This window comes from Stegostoma tigrinum, chromosome 5, assembly GCF_030684315.1.
Source record: "Stegostoma tigrinum isolate sSteTig4 chromosome 5, sSteTig4.hap1, whole genome shotgun sequence".
In the NCBI taxonomy this organism is placed as follows: Eukaryota; Metazoa; Chordata; class Chondrichthyes; order Orectolobiformes; family Stegostomatidae; genus Stegostoma; species Stegostoma tigrinum.
Window position 1 is genome coordinate 114,034,596 of NC_081358.1, and position 23,162 is coordinate 114,057,757.

Here is a 23,162-nt window from a genome sequence, read left to right on the forward strand (position 1 = left end):
GAGTAATATAAAAGTGATACTAGGGGTTTGAGATTGTTGGCTTGCTCGTCAAGCTGGCTTGTTTTTGTTCAGACATTTTATCACCATGCTAGGTGACATCATTAGTGGAGCATCTGATGAAGCGATGTTATTCTACTCCACTTGGAACTTATACTGTCCGGTCCATCATGGCGAGTATTGTCATTTCCAGTTTTGAGCTGTATGGGTTTGTATACGGTGTCCAATTCTATATGTTTGTTGATTGAAGAAAGGGTGGAGAACCATACCTGTAAGAATTCCTGTGGTTCTCCATACAGAATTGGACCGCATATATAAACCCATACAGATCAAAACCAGAAATGACAGTACGTACCATTTCAGACTGGACAGTATTAATTACAGGCAACGTAGAATGACATTGCTTCGTTGGAGGCTCCGCTGATGATGTCACCTAGCATGCTGATGAAATATCTGAACAGAAACAAGCCAGCTCACTGAGCAAGTCAATAACCTCATCCACAACCCGACCTAAAGATCTTTGCCAATACTTTAAATACTAGGGGTTTCTTTAAATATATTTAACAAAAGGAGTTGCCAAATTAAACATCGGCCTTTTGGAGAATGAGGCTGGGGAAACAATAATGGGGAATGAGGAAATGGCAGAGGAATAAGCACTCAATACTACTTTTCACATAAATGAACATAGATTCCAAGATTCCATACAATCCATTGATAATGGGGGAGAAGAAATAAACACAGTAACTATCATTAGAGCAAAAATACTAGGGAATCTCAGGGCTAAAGGCTGTTTAGTCTGTTAGATCTCAGAGTGCATGCTGGGATATTCAAAGGGACAATGTTATAGTGATGGTGGGTGCACAGGGACTGATCTTCCAAGAATTCTAGATTCTAGAAAAGACCCTGAGGATTGGGAAACAGCCAAAAATATTACAGCCAAAAATTAGAAAGGGTGGGGAAGGAAAAAAAATATGTAATTATATGCTAGTGAGCCTAACGTCAGTCATTGGGAAAATGATAGAGTGAATTGAGATGTGATGTTGAGGTTGTGCAGGAGCTTGGTGAGGCCTCTTTTGGAGTACTGTGTGCAGTTTTAGTCGCCCTGTTATAGGAGGGAATAACATTAAACCGAAGAGGGCTCAGAAAAGATTTGCGAGGATGTTGCTTGGAATGAAGGGTGTGAGTTATAAAAATAGGCTGGATAGCCCAGCCATAATCTCATTGAATGGTAGAGTAAACTCGATGGGCTGAGTGGCCTGTGCCTGCTCCTACATGCTATAGTTTTACGGCAGTACAGGCAGCAAGGAAACAGAAGAATCATTGACTGAATGGCACAAAAGAGGTTCTGGCAGTATGCGAGATTATCAATAGTTACTCCTGATCAGCGGTGCCTTGAATCAATGGCAGAAAAGAGTCACGCCCCTTGATGCCCATTATTAATTAAATGAGATGTTAAAAACCTGCATGAACAGATTTGTTAGTAATCACTGTTTCTTGGGAACTTGGTACAGAGATTTGTTGCCACATTTACCTCTGTAACAGTGATTACAACAACAAATAGCATTGAGACAGCAATTTTAAAATAGTCACAGGAGCAACTGTCTGTGTGGAGTTTGCACATTCTCTCTGTGTCGGCACGGGTTTCCTCTGGGTGCTTCAGTTTCTTCCTACAGTCCAATGATATGCAGGGTAGGTGGATTGGCCATGCTAAATTACCTGTAGTGTTCAGGGAGGTGTATATTAGGTGGGTTATAGGGGGATGGGTCTGGGTTGGATGTTCTGAGGTTCATTGTAGATGTGTTGGACCGAAGGGCCTGTTTCCACACTGTAGGGATTCTAATTCTAAATTTTAATTCAAACAGAAGTTAACATCGTGTCTCGTAAACAGAGATTAAAGGATTGGTCAAAGTGGGCAATTTTGAGGAGCATCTTAAACAGTGAGAGTGGTGGACAGGCAGGACATTTTAGGGAAGGAATTGCACACTTTAGGAACTGGGCAACTGAGGACACGACCGCCAATGATGGAGCTGTTAAAATCAAAGCTAGAATTGGGACCACGCATGGAACCTGGATGATCGTGGGTCTGGAGACAGTTATGAAGATAGGGAGAAGTGAGACCACAGAACGATTGAAAATAAAAATGAGAGTTGCAAAATCTGAAGTCTTGCTGGCTATAAGCTAGTGTAGATCAGTAAGTACAGGGGTAATGGGTGAGCAGAAGTTGGTGTGTAGCAGTACTTCGAATAAATATCTGTGAAGCACTTTAGGATATTCTGACGATATAGTGCTATGTGTATGTACAGTCGTAGTGGCAGAACAAACAAATTACCATGAAAATGATTCAGATAATTTGATGAATTCAGTTGACTTGTTTATGCCCTTAAGAGAAGGGATCCTGCCCAGTTTAGCCTGCACTTGCTTTGAGTCCCATGCTATATGCATGACACTGTAATATGCCCTCAGTCAAACAAAACAGGGAACTTGCTAAGGTCTATAAAACATTAAATGACAGAAGAATAATCCCTTTGAAGTAAGAGTGGTGGAGAAAGACCAGATATCATAACTTTAAAGAGCTGAGAAATATATTTAAAGCAGATTCTCCGAGAGTAATTGAATAATCTGCCAGGGCAAGCAGAATAGGAGGAACAAAAAGAAGATGCAGCTGGTTGCTATCATTGGGAAATTGGAGAAAGACACAGATGAACTATAATGAGACACATGGCCTTTACTGTCCCGATTTTTGTGCCATGGATTCTTAAGGTTTGAGTTCAAATCAACTCTTTCTGTTGTGCTTTTTAATTTTCCAGCCCCATATATTTGTTAGCCATTATGTGTAAAACATGCTGGATGTTGGACACTCAATGACTTAAAACTCACTCTTTCCCCCATTAGGAACTGATATTTGGTCTAGCTGTTCCAGCTGCAATTAGAAATAAAATTGCATTCTTCGATGGCTGTTGGATGTCCCAACAATTTTAGTACATTCAGAATATTTCTAAAATCTAATGCCATAATGTAAGAAAATTCAACAGGCAGTTTGCTCCTAGCGAGGCCTACACACAGCAAAGAGAGAAATGACCGAACAGTCAGTATTTTTTTCAATATGGTGATGTTGATTGAGTGGATTCAAGTTTGGGAGAACTCTGCTTCACTTTTAAACACACAAACAAGGAGCAAGCGTCAGCCATTCAGCTTCTTGAGCCTACTACAGGATCGTGGCCGATCTGATGGTTACCTTAAATTTTCGTTCTTGCATGCCCCGGACAATCTTTCACCCCCTCAGGCTTAACAAGAAATAGCCATCTCTGCTTTAAAATAGTCAAGGAATCTGCTTCCATCACCTCTTCAGGAAGAGGCTTCCAAAACCCTCTGAGAGAAAAAATGTTGCCACCTTCCTGTTTTAAATGGGCAGCCCCCTGAATTTTAAACAGTGGCCCCAGTTCTAGCTTCCCCCATAAGGGGAAACATCTTCTCCCCTTCGACCCTGTTAAGACTCTCAAGGTCTTACAAGTTTAAGTCAAGTAACCTTTTACTGTTATAAATATCAGTGAATACAAACCTGGCCCATCCAGTCTTTCTCCTTGAGACAACCTGCCAGTCCAGGTATTACTCTGAACCGCTTGTAATATTGTTACACACTTCCTTAAATAAGAGGACAAACTGTGCAAAGTACTCCAGCTGTGGTCTCATCAGTGCCTTGTGCCACCGAAACATAACTCTACTTCGGTACCCAATCCCACTCGTGACAAATGGTAACATTCTGTTTGCTTCCCTAATTACTTGTCGTTCCTGTAGTCTAACCTTTTGTGAGTCATGTACAAGGACACCCAGATCCCTTTACATTGCAGAGCTCTGCAATCTCACAGCATTTAGATAACAAGCTTCTTTATTCGCCTTCTTGCCAAAGTGGATAATTTCAATTTTCCTACAGTTTACTCCATTTTCCAGATTTTGTTTCCATTCACATAAGCTCTCGTTATCTCTCTGGAGCATTCATCTGTTCTCTTCGCAACTTATTATCCCACTATCTTTGTGTCTTTTCTGTAAATCAAACTTTTATACCTCTAACCTTGCATCAATCTCACAATGCAGTAGTAAGTACATTAAAGTTGTCCATTGATAATAACTTTGTTCATGGTAGGTGTGAGAATGCAACATATAGCAGACCATCATGTGGAACTAAATTAATCCTCTTATTTGCAGAAGCTAATTCTAAACATACGGATAGCAAAAAGAGAATGCCAGAATCTGTCACATAATGTTGAGGAGTTCCAATTAAGTTAATGAATTCTGTAACATTTTGCTGAAAATGTCAACTGCAGGTGCATGTCCATGAATATTTTGCATCTTGTTTATAATATGTTAAGTATATTTTTAGAACATTGGTTCTTGTTTATCCTCAGAATACCTGAACTTGGCTACAATATTTGAGATTGCAGTCATGTCATCACCATCAGAATAGATTAATCCCGCTCTTCTTGCTCTGATTTACTGTGAAAACTGAAATTTCAATTGCCGAGGCACATCAAACATAGCGATTCATGTGTGAGTCAGCACAGGGCTGTCACTGAATTGATGGAATAGTTGTGAACGTCATCAGACTCTTAAGTTTTTAAATTTCTGTGTTTATTTCCATCCACAATCTTGTTACTTTAGGCAATTGTATATTAACAATATTTCAAACTGAAATTGTGAACACATTGAATTGAAATATAGGCACTAAAAGACACAACACTTGAAAAAGTGTTCAAGAAAAGAGTACCAAGTAGTTACTCAGCAGTACAGAATGCGAGTGTTGCTGAAACAAGACATAAGAACATAAGAACTAGGAGCAGGAGTAGGCCATCCAGCCCCTCGAGCCTGCCCCACCATTTAATAAGATCATGGCTGATCTTTTTGAGACTCAGCTCCACTTACCCGCGCACTCACTATAACCCTTAATTCCTTTACTGTTCAAAAATTTATCTCGCCTTGCCTTAAAAACTTTCAGTGAGGTAGCTTCAACCGCTTCACTGGGCAGAGAATTCCACAGATGCACAACCCTTTGAGTGAAGAAGTTCCTCCTGACCTCAGTCCTACATCTGCTTCCCTTTATTTTGAGGCGAAGCTCTCTAGTCCTAGTTTTACCTGCTAGTAGAAACAACCTCCCTGCCTCCACCTTATTTATTCCCTTCATAATCTTATATGTTTCTATAAGATCTCTCCTCATTCTGCTGAATGCCAATGAGTATGATCCCAGCCTACTCAGTCTCTCTTTATAATCCAACCCTCTCAACTTGGGAATCAACCGAGTGAATCTCCTGTGCACCCCCTCCAGTGCTAGTAAATCTCTTCTCAAGTAAGGAGACCAAAACTGCACACTGTACTCCAGGTAAATGGTCACATGTTTTGTTTAAGATTTTCATCTTGCACTTGTCAGGATGATTTGCAAGAATACCAGGGTAAGGGGAAACCAATTTTTATAATATTATTGGCGAGTGATCATTGGTTGGCAGATGAACTGTGAATGGTAGAGCTGTTGGCATGGAAAGTGCACCAGCTGATGATGATTGACAATTAATTTCTAAGCTTTGTTTGAATTTCAAAGGAAACAAGTTGACTGAGATTTGTCAAGGCTTTGCTATAAGAGATGAACCAGTAAAAGGCAGTCGTAAAGGTACAGAGTGGTTTGTGTTCTTCCTGTACATGAAGAACAGGGTTGTGTGAATGAATATATGTAGGTTCCAATACTTGCTAGTGAGCCCAACCAATAGTCCTGAAGTGATTTTCAATATTATTTCTTGATTATCCAGAAAATGATGTCCAAGCAACTCTAGCATTGGCCAGTAAGTTGTGAGTTTTAGAAGCATTGGCTAGTTGAGTATGATAAATACATTGTTTGTCGCTACCAGCCTTATGGATATGCTATTTGAAATGATCCACAAATCTTTGAGATGTGCGGTCTACATATCTGGCATCACAACAGCACTGAAGATCATATAGTAAATTCAAATTTATATAGAAATTCATACGGAATTTATATAGTGTACAAGATGATGAGAGGCACAGATAGAGTGGATAGTCAAGAGACTTTTTCCCAGGGCAGAAATGACTATTGCGAGGGGGAATTATTTTAAGGTGATTGGAGGAAGGTACAGGGGAGATACCAGAGGTAGGTTCTTCACACAGAGAGAGGTGAGCACGTGGAATGCGCTGCCGGCAGTGGTAGTGGAGTCCGATACTTTAAAGACTTTTAAGCGATGCTTGGATGGGCACATGGAGGATAGTAAAATGTAGGGTATGCAGGGTAGATTGATCTTAGTAGGATAATAGGTCGGCAGAACATCATAGGCTGAAGGGCCTGTGCTGTGCTGCACTGTTCTACGTTCATGCCACATCACTCCTTTGTGTAATAATGAGCACATTATTCGCTTCATGGCAGCATCCTGTTAGTGAAAGCAGTACGAGTGTTGCTACTGTGTCGTAGAAGTGTGAAGCAACTAGCTAGCTGCTGGTGAAGCTTTAGAGATACCTTACCCTTCCTGGGTAATCTGTGGTAGACTAGGCACTTATAAGATGAAGGATTCAAGTTAATGGCCAGCATTTCATTATGAAAGTAATGAATAATGTGGTATATGAATTTCAGTGCTGATGTGATGCCAGAAACGTAGTCAATACATCCAGAAACTCATGGATTGTATTAACCAGCACATCCCTTTCACCGTTTGCAGCAAATAGACATTGACTGTGTCCAACAAGCCCACACTTGCAAAATTCACAAGACAGTGTCCAACAGTAGATGTTGTTGGAGAAGATTTACTGGATAATCCTGAGTACACAAAGAGTTATGCTGACAGCATGTTCATAATTGTCAGTCAAGATCCCAGTGTAGTGCATTTGTGTGCGCTTGAAGTCACATCTTAATATACGGCCTTATTTGAAGACAGAAAAAACATATATGTGTGTTGTGTATGTTTCAATTCAACAATTTGGTGACATCCAATCACTGGTTAATTTTTCTAGTTATAGTGGAATGGGGAGGTAGGGCATACCCTCACCTATCCCAGCCCAAACTGGCTTTACTGCAAGTTTAAGTTTTCAATTTAATTGTAATCCATTCCTTCCAGAGGCTGTCAGTCTTGGGCCTTCTTGCCTTGCTGCCTCTTCCTTTGCTCCCTCATTCAACAGGTTTCTAAAGCTCAAACTCTTATGTCCCGTCAAAAGATTGCACTGCATATTAAATCATGTTGCATTGGGAGGGCTTTAACTGTGCCTCGCCACAAAAACCTATAAAATACAAGAAAACATACATCAGCTTCAGGGGGTGTGTCTGAGTGGGAAGCTCTTTGGTGGGTCAGTGTGGACTCGACAGACCAAATGGTCTGCTTCAACGCTGATTCTATGATATGCTGCTCTACAGAACAGAGCGACATTTGACTATGTGGGTATATTTATGTGTATTTTCATGAATAAAGTATATTTTTGAAATAGAAAAGAGAATTTGAGCAAATGTAGGCTGCAAATGATTGCTACCAATAGTCTTGTGTGATGAAGAAAACCAGCTTCTTAATTTGATTTGAAATGTAGTTTGGGCCAGCCCTTGTCAGCGAATTAGCACACTCATTTTTAAGCTTATGTAAAGTATTGGGAAACGTGTAATAAAAGGGCTCTTGTCTGTACCATGGCCTGGAGAATTTTGGATGAAAACATCAAGGTGACAAACGTCTAGCCTGTCGATGTGTAGCAAATAGTACAGCATGCTTCGGATTGTTCCTATCTCAAGCTTTTCTCCCAAGTTGTCTGACATTGTGAAAGTCCACATCACGCAGATTAATCTTTAAAGGGCAAAGTGTACTGTTAGGGCTGTTGTTAGAAACCCGTGCTCCAGCAAAGACTTTTGGAAATCTGCAGCCTTCTACCCCCACACCCACTCCAGTAGAAAAATTGCTTGAAGGTCTTGAAATTTGCAAAACTGGGATTGATAGATTTTAATTTTATCTTTATTCATTCAAGGGATGAGGGCATCGCTGACTAGGCCAGCATTTACTGCCCAACCTTAATTTCGCAGAGCGCAGTTAAGAGTCCACCGCATTGTTGTGGTCTGGAGTCATGTGTATAAATTCAAGTCACACTGAGTAAGGATAGCAGTTTCTTTACCCAAAAGGAGAGAAATTAGTGATAGGTTCTACTGACCCTGATGGGTTTTTCCGGACAATTGGCAGTAGATTTGTGGTCATCATTAAACTCTTAATTCCAGGATTTTTAAAATTTATTGAATTGAAAATCCACCATCTGCTGCGGCAAGATTCAAACCCTGGTCCTCAGAACATTACCTGGGCCTCTGGAGTAATAGTCTATTGGTAATGCCGCTATGCCAAGACCTCCCATGGCCAGTGTATTAAAGGCAGATAAATGCATTCAAGACACAGCTCATCCATGGTCAGGTAGCTGAAGTTCCCCCTGTTTCTGTGGTCTCATGAGTGATTGGGTTCACTTGCCTCAGCCTCATTGCTTCTGCCAGCAGAATGCTTGTGCTCACCACCTTTTACTCCCTCGTTGTGGAAAAAGGAAAGCCAAGCTGATTTGTTCCCTGCCAAGCTGATCGCAGGTTTTTGTTTTAGCATATCCTGACACACACACACACACACACACACACACACATTCAAAAACAAACAGCTTCCATTGACGTCAATGGCACGCCGCACACAAACACCTGCAGAATACAGCTTTTCTCAAGAATATCTTTCAGCCTCAGAGTGGTTGCCTAGAATGCTTCAGGAATACGTTTACGCTGTCCAACTTTTACAGCAGTTGCTTAGAAACGTATTGGTAGTTTTTCTTTTCTCAAAAGGAATCAAGGGTAGTTCTAAGTATCCGAGAGATGTGAACAACTAGCAGTAACCCTTCCTCTATTCACTGTATCCACCAACAGCCCAAATCAGATCTGCCCTGCTGTTGTCAGGTTTCTCCCCCAGTGAATTCCAAAATTACCTGTGCACAATTATCAGTGCAGAACAATAACTTGAATTTGCCTACGTCCTTTAATGCAGTAAATCTCAAACTGGATAATTAGACAGTACTTGTCCCCTAGCACCCAAAATGGTTAATTAGAAAATACTTTTCACTTGGAATTTCTTCATTACCCATGGGAAACAAAAGGTCTATAAAGCTATTGACCTTGCAATGACCTCCTACTTTCAGGCCCATTTACTTGTCCCTGCTTCAGGGGCTGATTTCACTCAGTTGGCTGGATAGCAGGTTTGCAATGCAGAGTGACATTAACAGTTTGGGTTCAGTTCCCGCGCTGGCTGAATTACCAGGAAGAAAGTTCCTTCTCAACCTCCCCGCTTTGTCTGAGGCACAGTGATCCTCATGTTAGCCACCAGTTGTGTGTGTGTCTCTCTCTCTGAGAGAGCAGCCGTATAGCCTGGCAAGGCTATAGCATCTTTACCTTTATTTGTTCTTTTGTGTTAGGTAAAGGATGTGGACCAGCAGAAACCAGCAGGAGCAGTTGCAATTTTAGCCATATAGTGCATCAACTGTACCCCATTCATTCTTTTACATTTACCTCAGTGGAGCCAATATCATGCAGGGTTTTTAAGAGGCTGTTGATATTGTAGTACCCATTTAGCTCCTCCACGGTGTTATGCATTGTACATTAAGTGCATATTGCTTGAAAGCACCTTCACTGGAAAGAAACATCATGCCGTCAATCTCCCAGACCAGTGGAAAGTGACAATTTAGTTTTAATTGTTGCTGCGTCATACCTCCCCTGTTGAAATGTAGCATGCTGATACTGACTCTGCCTTTACCCCCCCAAAAGCTTATTCTTAAAAATTAACTCTTTGATCAGGGTCAGTGCCATGACTGCCATTTATTTCCCATCTTAGTTGGCTTTGGGAAGGTGAAGGTGAGATACTTTCTCAAATGCTGCGTTCACTCTGACCATCTCAAACCTTTCACCACGCATTACTCACACAGAGGGTATAGAATGAGCTCGGACTTTTCTCTCTGGAGAGAAGGAGGAAGAGAGGTGACCTGATCGAGGTGTACAAGGTAATGAGAGGCATGGATAGAGTCGATAGCCAGAGACTTTTCCCCAGGGCAGGATTGACTGCCACAAGGGATCATAGTTTTAAGGTGCTAGGAGGAAGGTATAGAGGAGACGTCAGAGGAAGGTTCTTCACCCAGAGAGTTGTGAGCGCATGGAATGCTTTGCCAGTGGTAGTCGTGGAAGCAGAGTCATTAGTGACATTTAAGCGACTGCTGGACATGCACATGGACAGCGGTGAATTGAGGAAAATGTAGGTTAGGTTATTTTATTTTTGGATTAGGATTATTCCACGGCACAACATCGTGGGCTGAAGGGCCTGTACTGTGCTGTACTTTTCTATGTTCTATGTTCTATGAGGTGCCAGAGGAAGTGTTGGACGCTGGTACAAGTACAGCATTTTAAAAGGCATCTGAATGGATGCATGAATAGGAAGAGTTTAGAGGGATATGGGCCAAATGCTGGCAAATGGGATTAGATTTATTTAGAATATCTGGTCAGCATGGATGAGTTGGACCGAAGGGACTGTTTCTGTGCTGTATATCACTGTGACTGTATTACCATCTCAAAATATTCTGCTTCAACAATCCAGCTGCTTGTGATTTATCTCTCGCCGCTTGTTCACAGTAAAGAAAGACTACAAAACTTCAACACAATTGGTTCAAGGTGTTTTTTGATTGTTGATACAGTTCTTTATAGTCTATGAATAAACAATCAACTTTAACCCATTAAAATCTTAACTACCTGTTGTCAACTCATAACATTTTTTATGGAAGTGTGAATGTACCATGACATTCCATGAGGTATATTTTCAGGCAGGTTATTGCTAATTCATTTTATTATTTACTTTTATGCAGGAGATGCAAATATACAGTCCATTTTTCTGGGGGCAGTCAAAGAGAATTCACTGTTGCCTGTACAATGAAAGAATGATAGACTAGATATTTCTGTCCTTTACTTCCATATTAAGCATGTCTGATTTTACACTTGGGAAATCATCCATTACCGTGGGAGAGTTTGATTTCTTGGCATTGGTATTTTAGCACATATCTAATCACTACAAGGCTTTTCATTTCCATGATTAGACAAAGTAATATTTTTCAGTTTAATGCTCTGCTTGGGCATTCCCTCTTGCTGACATCCATTCCAAGTTCGCACCCTGGCCCTTCTCTCCTTTAGGTTCAGTGTAAGTTCTGGCCTCATCCACACACCCATCATTAAGGGTTCACCTTGGTTAGTGCTTCAACTAACAACCTCTCCTATGGGCAACCAGCTGAACAGGAGCAAAGAAGTAGTCTCTGAGGGTTTAAAGCACTATCTTTTATAGCCACGCTCAGCTTTCAACGCTTACTCACAGCTACAGACAAGTTGTGTCTGAAGCGGACTTTCTTCTGGGACACTTTGTCATGACTTCATTCATACTCTATCTACATTTTGCCAAAGGTTCTTCATTTAAACTCTCAACACTGTGGTCCTCTGCCTTATTGGAAATCTTAAAGGAGGGACAGGGTGAAAGGGAGTGCTTGGTTACTGGGATCCTGCAATGTTCCAATCCCATTGGCTGGGAGCAGCAACATGCAAATATTCTTTTAGGTGAGGGAGTAGAACTGACTGACCAAGGTCTGGCTTTAATTCTACTTGCTGTGCCTGTCCCCCGTAACCATTGATTTCCTCACCAGTCGGTGAGCAAGCTCTGAGCAGAACAGTAACAGCAGCTGCAGGAGAGAGGGACTGGATGGTGAGGCAGACATCAATGTCATGTGGACCTTTTTAGACCTGAGACCATCATGGCTGTATCAAAGAACCAACATCTCTGTTAGTCAGTCAGTGAGCTCTCCTGAAACAAAATGTTTCAGGTCAGCCAGCGCACGCCACCATCCGTGCAGATATGCACTTGTATGCGAAATACACGACTCAATGAAAATTGCTTCTAAACAGCACCTGATTAAATTATGATAATCATCAATCAACTTCAAAACTGTGGACTAAAACCTGAATTTCCAACAGATGTATCTTATTAGTGCAATATTCACTTAGTATCCACTCACCAGAATCACTAACTCACTCACTTGTTTTTGTTATTATAGGTCTTTAAGATCTTCCATGATAGCAAAGCCCTTTAACTGACCACTTATGCGCCCCTTTCCTATCACTAAGCAGGTTGTTAATTTGGTGAATAGCTGACATCGGCCGAATTATATGACTGAAAGTGGAAGTCCCGCAGTTACTACGCATTTCTCTGTAATAAGTTAAATTGTATTCCAACTTAGAGATTACAGATGTTGCCACACAAATGACCGGCTGTTTGGCCCATTGATCTCTTCCATGTGATTATTAATTTGCAAATTCATCTCTGAGTGCAACATGTATCAAGCTCTACTCAGGCCTGGGAGCAGTTGAAAAGGAAACTGAGAGAACATTTGTGAATATTGTTGGGATTCTTTTGCAGAGTTTTTTTTCTACTAGTTTTGCAATTTGCAGTACTGATGCTGAAAGTTTTCCTAAAGTGGCATTTTAAATTTCCATGCCAAAGACTTACTTCCAAAATGTTTGTGGGTGAGAACCAGATATGACATTCTAAACATGTTAGACCTTGACATAGTTGTTTCAGCGGTATACAGTGACATTCTGCCTTTTCATAGTGCCTGTTCCAAACTCTCTCAGAAGGGCTTATTCTGTGACAGCAGAAAACAGTCCTGGAAGAAAGGATGATGTTAGTCAGCCTTCCTCATTCGACAGCTAAATTCTTGAAATCTCGTGGTTTAAAGAGGGAGGCGCACAGGCACTGAATGTTCGGAATGAGAAACAGTGTGTTTTCATGCATGGAACATGGGCATCACTGATGAGGCTGACACTTACTGCCTGAGAGCTGCTGCCTTGAACCTGCTTATTAGGCAATCCCTCAGGGTCGAGGATGGCTTGCCTCGGCTCCAATACACTGGCCTCTGATGTAACTGATGAGTCCAATACCTAATCTGCAGACTCTGCCTCACATAGGTCTGGTGGCCCTCGAAGTCTCAGGTAGATGAGGCTTTTGGAGGTTTCTGCTCCATATCGATGAGGTCTCAGCTTCCTGAATGAACCTGCTCCATTTCAGTCCATCACAAACCAGGGCCACCCATGAGTTGCTGGGTTTGTTTGACCTCTGCAGGATTGTATTGTGGATATCCATGGAGAGTCTTCACTGTCCTCCTGGAAGTCTGCTACCCCGACTGAGGGTAGTCCCAGCTGCTTCAGGAGTCTGGTGTCAAGTTTGGGAATGACATGACTTGCCCATCGGAGCTGGCTTTGAGTGAGCAGCTCTTCAATGGTAGCCATGTTGACTTGGGAGGGGAACATGCTGTTGTTTTCTTTCCACCTTGTTCAATACGGCAAAACGGCCTGGTACGACATTTTTCCACATGTCAACCGTTCTGTGAAATTGCTGTGGGTCCGCACTCCCAACAGGCTCACCACACAATCCCCAGGCTGCAAATGCTCCTGTTCTGGAATGTCTTCACAAACCAATTTGTACACAAGTCAGAACACAAAGCAGGACAATGGGAAGAGCCCGTCCGTAGGTACAGGAAATGTTCAAAAATACGAACCTTGAAATGACATCCCCGTAAGAGATTGCATTCATAAGTATGACTGCTCGTAAGTCAGGTGCTTGTAAATCAGGGAGGCCCTGCGCTGGGTAATTAGATGGCAGACTGCCTTTCTCTAAAGAAGATGATACACCCATTTAACATTCTGTTAACTTGGTGGTCATGGTTGGAATCTTTTAATTCCAAGATTTATAGTTTATGTTCTATTGTTGACTAGGTAGGATTTAGACACACCTCTAGAGATTATTATCCAGACTCTGGCCTAATAGGTGGTGGGTCTGGGTAAGATGTTTTTCAGAGGGTTGGTGTGGACTCAATGGGCCGAATGGCCTGTTTCCACACTGCAGGGACTCTATGGTTCCATACAATATGGTTGGGGGAAAGAGGCTGCTGTGGTGTAAAGGTGGATTCTGGGGTGGGGCCAGAACTCAAAGGTGGAATTTATAAGGCTGGAGCAGGGGCCTGCAAGGAAGATATGAGGCTGCAAAATGGGGAGCAAAGAAAATGATGCAAGGCAGACCTGGAGAAAGGAGGCTTCAGCGTAGGCATTAAGAAGAGTGCTACACCAGAGGGAGAAGAAGGAGTCTGTAAGGAGGCTTGAAGAAGGAGGCTTAGGCAACAAGGGAGATAGGAGGCTATAAGAAGGTAGAAGAAGAAGGCAGCAAAGGACAGAGAACAGTTTGATTAGCAAAATGGAAAGCATGTTTAAGGTGATTTTTTTGTGTGGAAATATGTGTCAATTATTTTGCAAAAACCAGTTATTGCTAACTTATATCTGTTATGCTGCTTTAAATACAGTGATGTCAAGGAAATTAATGCTTTCCTGTGTGTCATGGCTTGAAGTTTAATGGAGTGTTGATCATGAAGGATACGGATGAATTCTTCTAATTCTGCTTCAATGTGAGCCCAAATATCTCAACTCAAATTTAGAAGGTATTGTTACCATTAGGTTGGATTTCCTAATAAATGAGTTGGTGAGAATGAAAAAAGGAGCCTCTGAAAATCAAAAAGCAAACCTTGAAACTCAAAAGTTAATTCTTGAGAAAATCTCCAGGATAGCCCTCAAACAATCCTGGAGATTTTTATTATCAGGCCAGGTTCAAAGAAGCAGAGCTGAATGCATAACGTGAACATCCAAGGGTGGCATAGTGGCTGAGCAGTTAGCACTGCTGCCTCACAGCACCAGGGACCTGGGTTCAATGCCACCCTCAGACAACTGTCTGGGTGGAGTTTGCACATTCTCCCTATGTCTGTGCGGGTTTCTTTCAGGTGCTCTGGTTTCCCCCCACAGTCCAAAGATGTGAAGGTTAGGTGGAATGGCTGCGCTATAGTCCCCAGGGATGTGTAGATTAGGTGGGCTAGGCATGGGGCAATTAGGGGAATGGGTCTGAGTGGGATGCTCTTCAGAGGGGCAGTGTGGACTAGTTGGATTGAATGGCCTGCCCCCACACTGTAGGGATTCTATGATCTGAGTTGTGTGCAATTATCTACCAAAGCATATTATAGTCAAACATGAGTGCATGATGCATTTTACAAATAAAGCCATAGAGTACAAAAGTGAGGAGGTTTTGCTGAAGCTATATAGAACGATTTGACCCCATTGTGACCATGCTTTCCAATTCTGGGCCTCAAGGATGTGAAGGCTTTGTTAGAGATTTAGAAGAGATCCGCTCGAATGGTTCCAGGGATGAGGGATTATAGAGAAGCTGTAGTTGCTCTCTTCAGATTCAAGAAGCCTGGGGGATTTTGATGAACGTATATGAAATTAGAAAGTGTTTAGTTAGAATAAACAAAAACTGTTTTCAGTCACTGAAACCAATAATCGGATGGCTGAGTTACCTATATTTGAAGTGATTGGAAGAAAACCAGAAGCAACATGAGGAAAAATTGTTATAGATAAAGTGGTTAACACCTAACACAGTGGTGGGTACAGATTGAAATTAGAGTTCAAAATGGAAATTGGATAAAGGCTTGGCAAAAAAAACAAAATAGGGGAAGAATGTTAGGGGTGGTGACAATCTGGGACTGGATTTCTCTTGGAAAGAACTGAAAGGGACAAAAAGGTTTGAATAATCTCCTTTAGTGTTAAATTACTGAGTAATTTCTTTACTCAGAGAGTAGTAAGGGAACAGAACGCTTTGCCTGCAACGGTAGTAGATTCGCCAACTTTAGGTACATTTAAGTCATCATTGGATAAGCATATGGATGTACATGGAATAGTGTAGGTTAGATGGGCTTCAGATCGGTATGACAGGTTGGCACAACATCGAGGGCTGAACGGCCTGTACTGTGCTGTAATGTTCTATGTTCTATGTACTCCATTTCATAGAACTCAAAGTGCATCGTAAAGACTCTTGACAGAAGCTGTTGAGGATTAGAAAGTAGGGGGATAAGGGAGCCAGAAACAATGTTTCTACTCCTATTCCTGAAGCAGCCCTGTCTGGAAAACAATCTCTGAGATAAATTCTAATCTCTGAGACAAATTCTACACGCTGGGAAGAAAGTACCATGCCCTGACCGACTGTCACAAATGATTTTTTGCTTGACCTTCGACACCAGCAATGTTTGACACCAAAGCAAAGGTCATTCTTCCTTGGGGATGGGGGAAGAGGGTAGAATCTGTTCTGGTTCAATTTTCCAGTCAAGGAGCATCAACTGTGACCCCACTGGAGAATAAATCTCACAGTCTTTACCTCAGCTGAGCTCCTGATGCAATAATTGAAGTTACTGCTCAAGTGAAGAAAGCAACATTTCTATACCTGGTCAGCACAACTGATAATAATTGTATCATTGCAATTTCACTCCTTAGGGTGTGCACAATTGTTTTAAAATGTTGTTAAATCAATTTTGTTGGGTGTTGTTGCACAGGGATCTACATTTAAAGGTCTCTGTAAGGATGCATGGAAACAAGGTGTGGTAGGCCATTCAGCCCTTTGGGCTAATTCTGCTATTCAATATGAACATGGCTGATCCTCTACTTTAGTGCCATGTTCCTGCGTTCTCCCTATACTCGTTGATGCTGATGAAATCTAAACTTTCATCTATCTCATTCTTGAGTATATTCAGTGACTTGGCCTCCACAGCCTTTTGTCATGAAGATTTCCGCAGGCTCATTTCCCCTTGAGTGAAGAAATCTTTCCTCATCTCAGTCCTAAGATCCTAGGATGAAATTTATTTCACTGGGTCGTGCTGGGCTCCTTTCTTCTAGCGTGTTCAGTGCCGTAAGAATTTCCAGTAAAATGGACATACAGAGTCCTGCGAACGTACTCTCTGATGCAGAGGTACTCTATGATTGTCCATCGTCCTAATCATGACCAAAAATGATAGTCATGTATATGGTTTCTCTTGTTTCATTTTGCCCTATCCCCCACACTGACCGAGGCCTTTTCTCGTGGTTTTTGTTGACTTCTCACTGTTTCTTTTTCTTTTGGTTTTCCCCCCACTGTTGAATAAACTATTCCCAATCTGTGCTAGCAAATATGCAGCATGTCCCATCCAATGTTTGATGTGTGTGAGTGTTGAGGATCATTTACTCCATCACCTCCTCTCCCTTGTGTCTTCCTCTCAGGAACTGTTGCTTTGAATATGGAATGTTTGACATTGGTATATTATTGCACATTGTCCATTGGCATCACAGTGTCAGCCGGAGAGTTGGAGGCAGATTGGGACTTACAACAGGGCTCACAGCCAGTCTGTTTTACAGCATATCAATTCTTGTTAAAGCAGTATACAGAGTCGACTTAAAAAGAGATCCAGAGAACTGGAAGGGACAGAACTGATGACAGAAATTACGGTAAGCTTTCCTAATAAAAACAGGTGATTGACCCAGCAAATTTCAACAACTGAGCAACAGTTACATACCAAAAATAAGCAATTTCTCCAGACTGCAGAAGCAAAGTACTGCAGATGCTGAAAATCTGAAATAAATGCCAAAAATGCTAGAAAGGCTCAGCGAGTAGGGCAGCTCCAGTGGAGAGAAAAACAAAGGTAACATTTCAGGTCAGTGATCTTTTCATCTGTTTTTCTGTCTATTGGTGCTGTTTGACTCTCTGAGCCTTTTCAACATTTTCTGTTTTTTTTTATTTCTCCGGGTTGACGTTCCCATCCGAATTAGGATTGGCCTGCACTGAGCAATGATGGATGAAAATGTCATGATGATTGACTACAGTTTGGTAATAGAAAACATTTAACACACAAGCATGTGGTTTTCCTTCAGATTTCATTTGATCCACCCTCTTAGACAAGTTCCGAAGTAGATTTCAATCATAAAACTCATTGTTAATGTCCCCTTGCATTCATAGCAAGAGAAACAGGAGCAGTCTTATCAGAGGGGATGTGGTCACTGATGAGGACCACTGGACAGGTAGAAAGTATTGCAAACAGATCTGTTGGGGCACTTTGGTTTGTGAGGGGTTAGACTGGTTGCATTCAGATTTCTGTCACACCTCTGAGACGCAGTTGCTTGCTCAGATGAGTGTAAGTGAGCTGATGTAGGGAAGCTGACTGCCATACAGTTGACATCTCTTTTCATCTGAGGTGTGCACAGATTGAAGTGGCTGGGGGTGCACAGCTGTATCTGCAAGTAGCCCATCACATCGTAAAAATAAACTTTTTTTCAACAAGTGTGACTATGCAATAAATCATTCAGAGCTGTAAATGCCTGAGCGAAACCTTTAATCCAAGCAATATATCCTGGAAGGCAAAAATAACAGGGCAGTTTTTCTTGATGAAAAATCTTCCGTAAGTAGTTTTAAATATACCTTGAAAAATGTTCATTCCTTGTGCTTTCCAGTCCCATATGAATGGGAAAGTAACATAGCAGAGAAGCAAGTTGTTATAGGCAGGAGATTTACAGAGGGTATTTGTCGTGGTTTTTGAATGGTAATGCAGTCCTCACATCCTTAAAATGTCTCCTTTATTTGTTGGTTGTACTTTGTATCTCAGCACTTTGAGGTGTTCTGCAATTGAGAAAGACCCTTGTATAAATGCAAGCTTGCCCTTTTTATGATTTCAAAATGTTTAAGCCAGTAAAGGCTGGAATTCTTAAAGCTGATGCATTCATTTATTGTTAGATATTTAGCTCAGCACAGTACTATGTGGTATGAAGTAAAATCCCTGTTTTAGATTTCTACCTGTAACACCAGTATTGTTGAGTTGCCAAAAAATAATCAATGTTTTCCTATTCCCAGTGTTCGTGAAACATTCAGCATACGTGATCACATTGTTTTTAATTAAAAAGCTGATGTGCTGTATCTACTAAACCATGAAAATACCAAGTAAGGCTAATGCATGAAGGTGCAGCTTTCAGCCCTGTTATTAATTTTAGTCAATATGATGGAAAAAGCTTAAACAAGGTCTCGGGATAATTCTTCTAAGACCTTCAAATCCCACCCTTTCAAGACTACCCCCTGCCCTACACACAGATAAACACGCACAAGCACCTGCACACTGAAACAGACACACACACACACACACACACACACACACACACACACACACGTACAGAGTATTACAGCCCTCCTGCATTAGACCTGGCAGCATCACACAAACTAAAATAAAACAATGAACTGCTGGAAATCTGAAACAAAAGTAGCAATTACTGTGGAAACTCAGCAGGTCGGGCGGCATCCGCGGAGAGGAAGCAGAGTTAATGTTTCTGGTCTTGTGACTCTTCTTCAAAACACTGAGATTGGCCTGCCTGTAATTGGTTAAAACGGTAACCTGCCAGTCAGAACAGTATTTTATCGCCATAGCTCCAAACTGCTGCAATCTTAGATATACTCTCAATGCTGTTAGAATGGGAATTCCCAGTCACACTGAAGGAATGGCGATACATCTCTAATTCAGCATAGTGCGTGGCTTAGAATGGGAGCTTTCAGGCTGGTGGTGCTCCCATTCATTTGCTGACCCTGCCTTTCTGGATGGTAGAGGTCATGGGTTTGGAAGGTGTTTCAGTAAATCCTAAAATAACGTCCAGCAGCAAATCCCAAACCTGTGGCGATGACTCTTCACCAATCCCAAATGAATGTTCCAGGATCCTCAACTTTCCACTGTCTCTTCAACCAGGGAATGACCTCCCCCATGCATTCAACATGGTGATCAACAGAGGACAATTTGATCTCCTGAGGTTCAGGACAGCTGCTATTTCTCTGTCACATTCTTTGGGATTCTCCCCCGAGAGGGATCTCAAAGTTAGAGTGCTGAGGGACTGTCATTCTATAAAAAGCCAAATGCTACTTTCTCTACGTGCTGGGTTTCAGTTGGGCTTTTATAAGGCCCCTAATCCCACAGGGAACTAGGTCATTGCAGCTTAAAATTGAGCAGAACTAATGGGAAGGTACATGTCATGTTCCATTACTACATTGCACCTTGAATTAAAAGGGACACTTTAAACAAAACCAACTTGTGAAGCCTTACTTTTGTAATAATCCATTCTGTATTGGAAATAGTGAGTTGTCTTCATGAGGAGAGCTTGAATGGATCAGCGCATTTTCACTGGAGTTTAAAGGGTATGGGGCGACTTGGAGTCATCCAGCATGGAAACAGACCCTTCGGCCCAACTCATCCATGCTGACCAAGTTTCCCAAACCAAACTAGCCCCACTTGCCTTTATATGGTCCATATCCCTGTAAACATTTATTATTCATGTATCTGTCCAAATGTCTTTGATTGATATATACAAGATCCTCCATGGTCTTGACAAAGTGGATGTGGATGTGAAAATGGTGTTCTCCCTTGTGACTGATTCCAGAGCTCAAGGGTGTTGTTTAAAAATCAGGAGTTAAACTTTTAGGACGGAGTAAGGAGATGTTGCTTCTCTCGGTGGAGTCTGGATCATTGACTATTTTGAAGGTGGAGGTAGACATACTCTTGTTACACAAAGGAATTAAAGATTATCCAAAATTGGTGGGAACATAGAATTTGAAAGGCAAGCAGGTAAGCCAGGATCCTATTGAATGGCAGAGTGGGCTTTTGTGACTGATTAACTTGAGAAAAGATGGAATAGTGAAGGTCAGGTAGTCTATTGTGAACACTCCTTAACAACAGGGCTGGGTGACTTGATTGCTATCAGGATAGTAGGATGCAAATTATGTTATGAAGAGGTGGGTGTAAGATATTCACAATATTTAGATTGTCTGTGCTGACTTAGATTGTTAGTGTCCAAGTTTCACAGAGCAGTGTTAGGAATTCCAGGCTTAATAAATGGTTACACTATAAAATTGCTACTTAATTTCATGGTGAAACAGTGTTTATAAGGTAATTATTAAGCATTTCTTTCTGGATACAAGGCACATGTGATACCTGTTTACAATTAAGATTGGCTTTGGGGAAAATACCATCGAAAGCCATTGTCATATGCGTATTCAAGCTTTTCTTTAATTATCCCTGAAACTCATTGACAGATTGCAATGGGTAGCATTCTCATCTGGAAAATAAGTAATGTTGATGATGGTGGATTGGATTTGGTTCTTGATGTCTAGCTGAAAGTAGAAAGCGACTTGTCAATGCTCCAATGAAGCTCAGGTGTCTCCAAGAATGAGAAATGGATTCCCTGTTGCTGTTGCTAGCATCCCAGGAGATCTCCAGAGCTTAAAATTTCCAGACATCTGGCTCAATTCAATGAATGACCCATTCCTCCCAATGACAAGGTTACATTCACAATCCTCCCCTCCCCAATCCCTCTGTCCCCAGTACCAGTGCCGAGGACAGGATCAACTTGTTTTCTAGAAACTGTTGAGAGGTCAGTGAGAAGGTTCAGATGTCAGGAGGGGCTTGGTAGTCACAAAAGGAGAGAGAGAGAGAAAAAATCAAGAACTGGGCATGGGGGAGAGAGCGAGAAATGGGTATTTTCGTAGGATCCCTACACTGTGGAAGCAGGCCATTCAGCCCAAGTCCACACTGACTCTTTGAAGAGCATCCCACATCCCTAGTCTTGTGATCTTGCACTTCCCATGGTTAATCTACCTAGCCTGTACATCCCTGGACACTACAGACAATTTAGCATGGCTAATCCAAACATCTTTAAACTGTGAGGAAACCAGAGCACCCGGGGGAAACCCACATAGACACAGAGAGAATGTGCAAACTCCACATAGACCAAGGGTGGATAAAAAGGAACATTATGACATTTGCATCAAGGATGCAGCCGGAGGGCAGCTATGGAATGGGGATTGGAGGGTGGGGGGAAAGGGAGACCAGGGATTGGCGTGTAGAGGGATCGGGGTGGGGATAGGGATAGAGGTAGGGACAAGGACTAATGCAGATGTGAACATGTGATTCTTCTCTTGAGAGCCACTTTAACATTTATTCATCATTTAAATGAATACAACTTCTGTTTGTTAATTCTTTCATGGGATGTGGCCATTGTGAGCATTTGTTACCCCAGTCCATCATAATGTTATCTGCATTGTTTTTGAAGTGACTGGCATATAGAGGCAGTTAAGAGTCAACCACATTGTTTTCGATCTGGAGTCACATGTAGTAATAATTAGGCTATTCACTGTGTTTGCTTTGCTGTATCTTTCAGTGCTGCTTATTGCTACTTAAACTACTTTAGGGCCAGTTAGGAGCTAGGATAAAACAGATTCAATCAGATGTAACCTCAGAATGCACTAATGAAATCTAGCTAGACTTTTTATTATTATTGTAAAATTTAGGTTGAAAATAGACCTCAGGATGAAAGGAGTTTAATATCCTTAAGATACTGAAACTCATTAATTAGGCTGCAGAGTCATTTGCCAAGTTTCACATGTAAATACAGATACTATTAAGAAACTGGCAGCTTACACTTAGCTCAGCGTTTGAAGCCAATTTAGTTGGGAGAGTACAAAGGCAAGATTGAGCTTGACTCACTCCTTGTTTGGGTGGACAAGGCATGTGTCTGCATTTTTTTGCCTTGAATTTCTGCAACATTGATGAGACTGTTAACAGACACACATCCTAATATGGTCAGCTCCTCACAGGTGTGTTGCTGGTTGATTTCTTCTGGCTGTGGTTTTATTTCTGCAAGCGTGTGCTCCCTGGAGTTCTCTCCAATTCACAAAAGTCTAGTGGAGTGGCGCGATGGTTGCTAACTTCAAGGTTTCAGAATAAACAAGCGTGACTGGGAGAATGATGGACGTCAGGCAGAGTAGGACAAGTTGCTAGAAGGAGGAGGAGAAGAAAAGGGGAAGGAATCTCAGCCGGAAACCATATCCACACAGGGTTTTCAGGGAGACACTAACCTTTGGAACATCTGACAGTTTGTTAGAGACTGTTGTTTAAGGGAGGTCACTGAAAGCCTCTGTTTATATTGCACAAGATTTTGTTCAGTCTTGCTGGAGAGCAGCATGTGTATTTACTAGCATCACAGGCTTCCATGGGGTGCCCTTCACTGCACATTATGGATATTATACTGTGCCCCTGTCATGTACCAGAGTAGAAAGGGATTCTACTCACTGTCCAGTTGGCCTGTGACCACAGGTAGCGGATTGAACAGTTCAGAGCCCAGTACTACAGTCAATGTCACAATGTCATCTTTGGCAGATCGCTGTCTCTACTGCACCTCA

At 41.8% G+C, this 23,162-nt stretch overlaps 1 protein-coding gene across 6 annotated transcripts in view; it reads left to right on the plus strand.

The window, feature by feature from the left end:
- The window catches only part of LOC125451557 (microtubule cross-linking factor 1), a 196,565-nt gene that overhangs the window by 62,837 nt on the left and 110,566 nt on the right, over positions 1-23,162 (plus strand). The gene's annotated exons all lie outside the window — the stretch shown is intronic.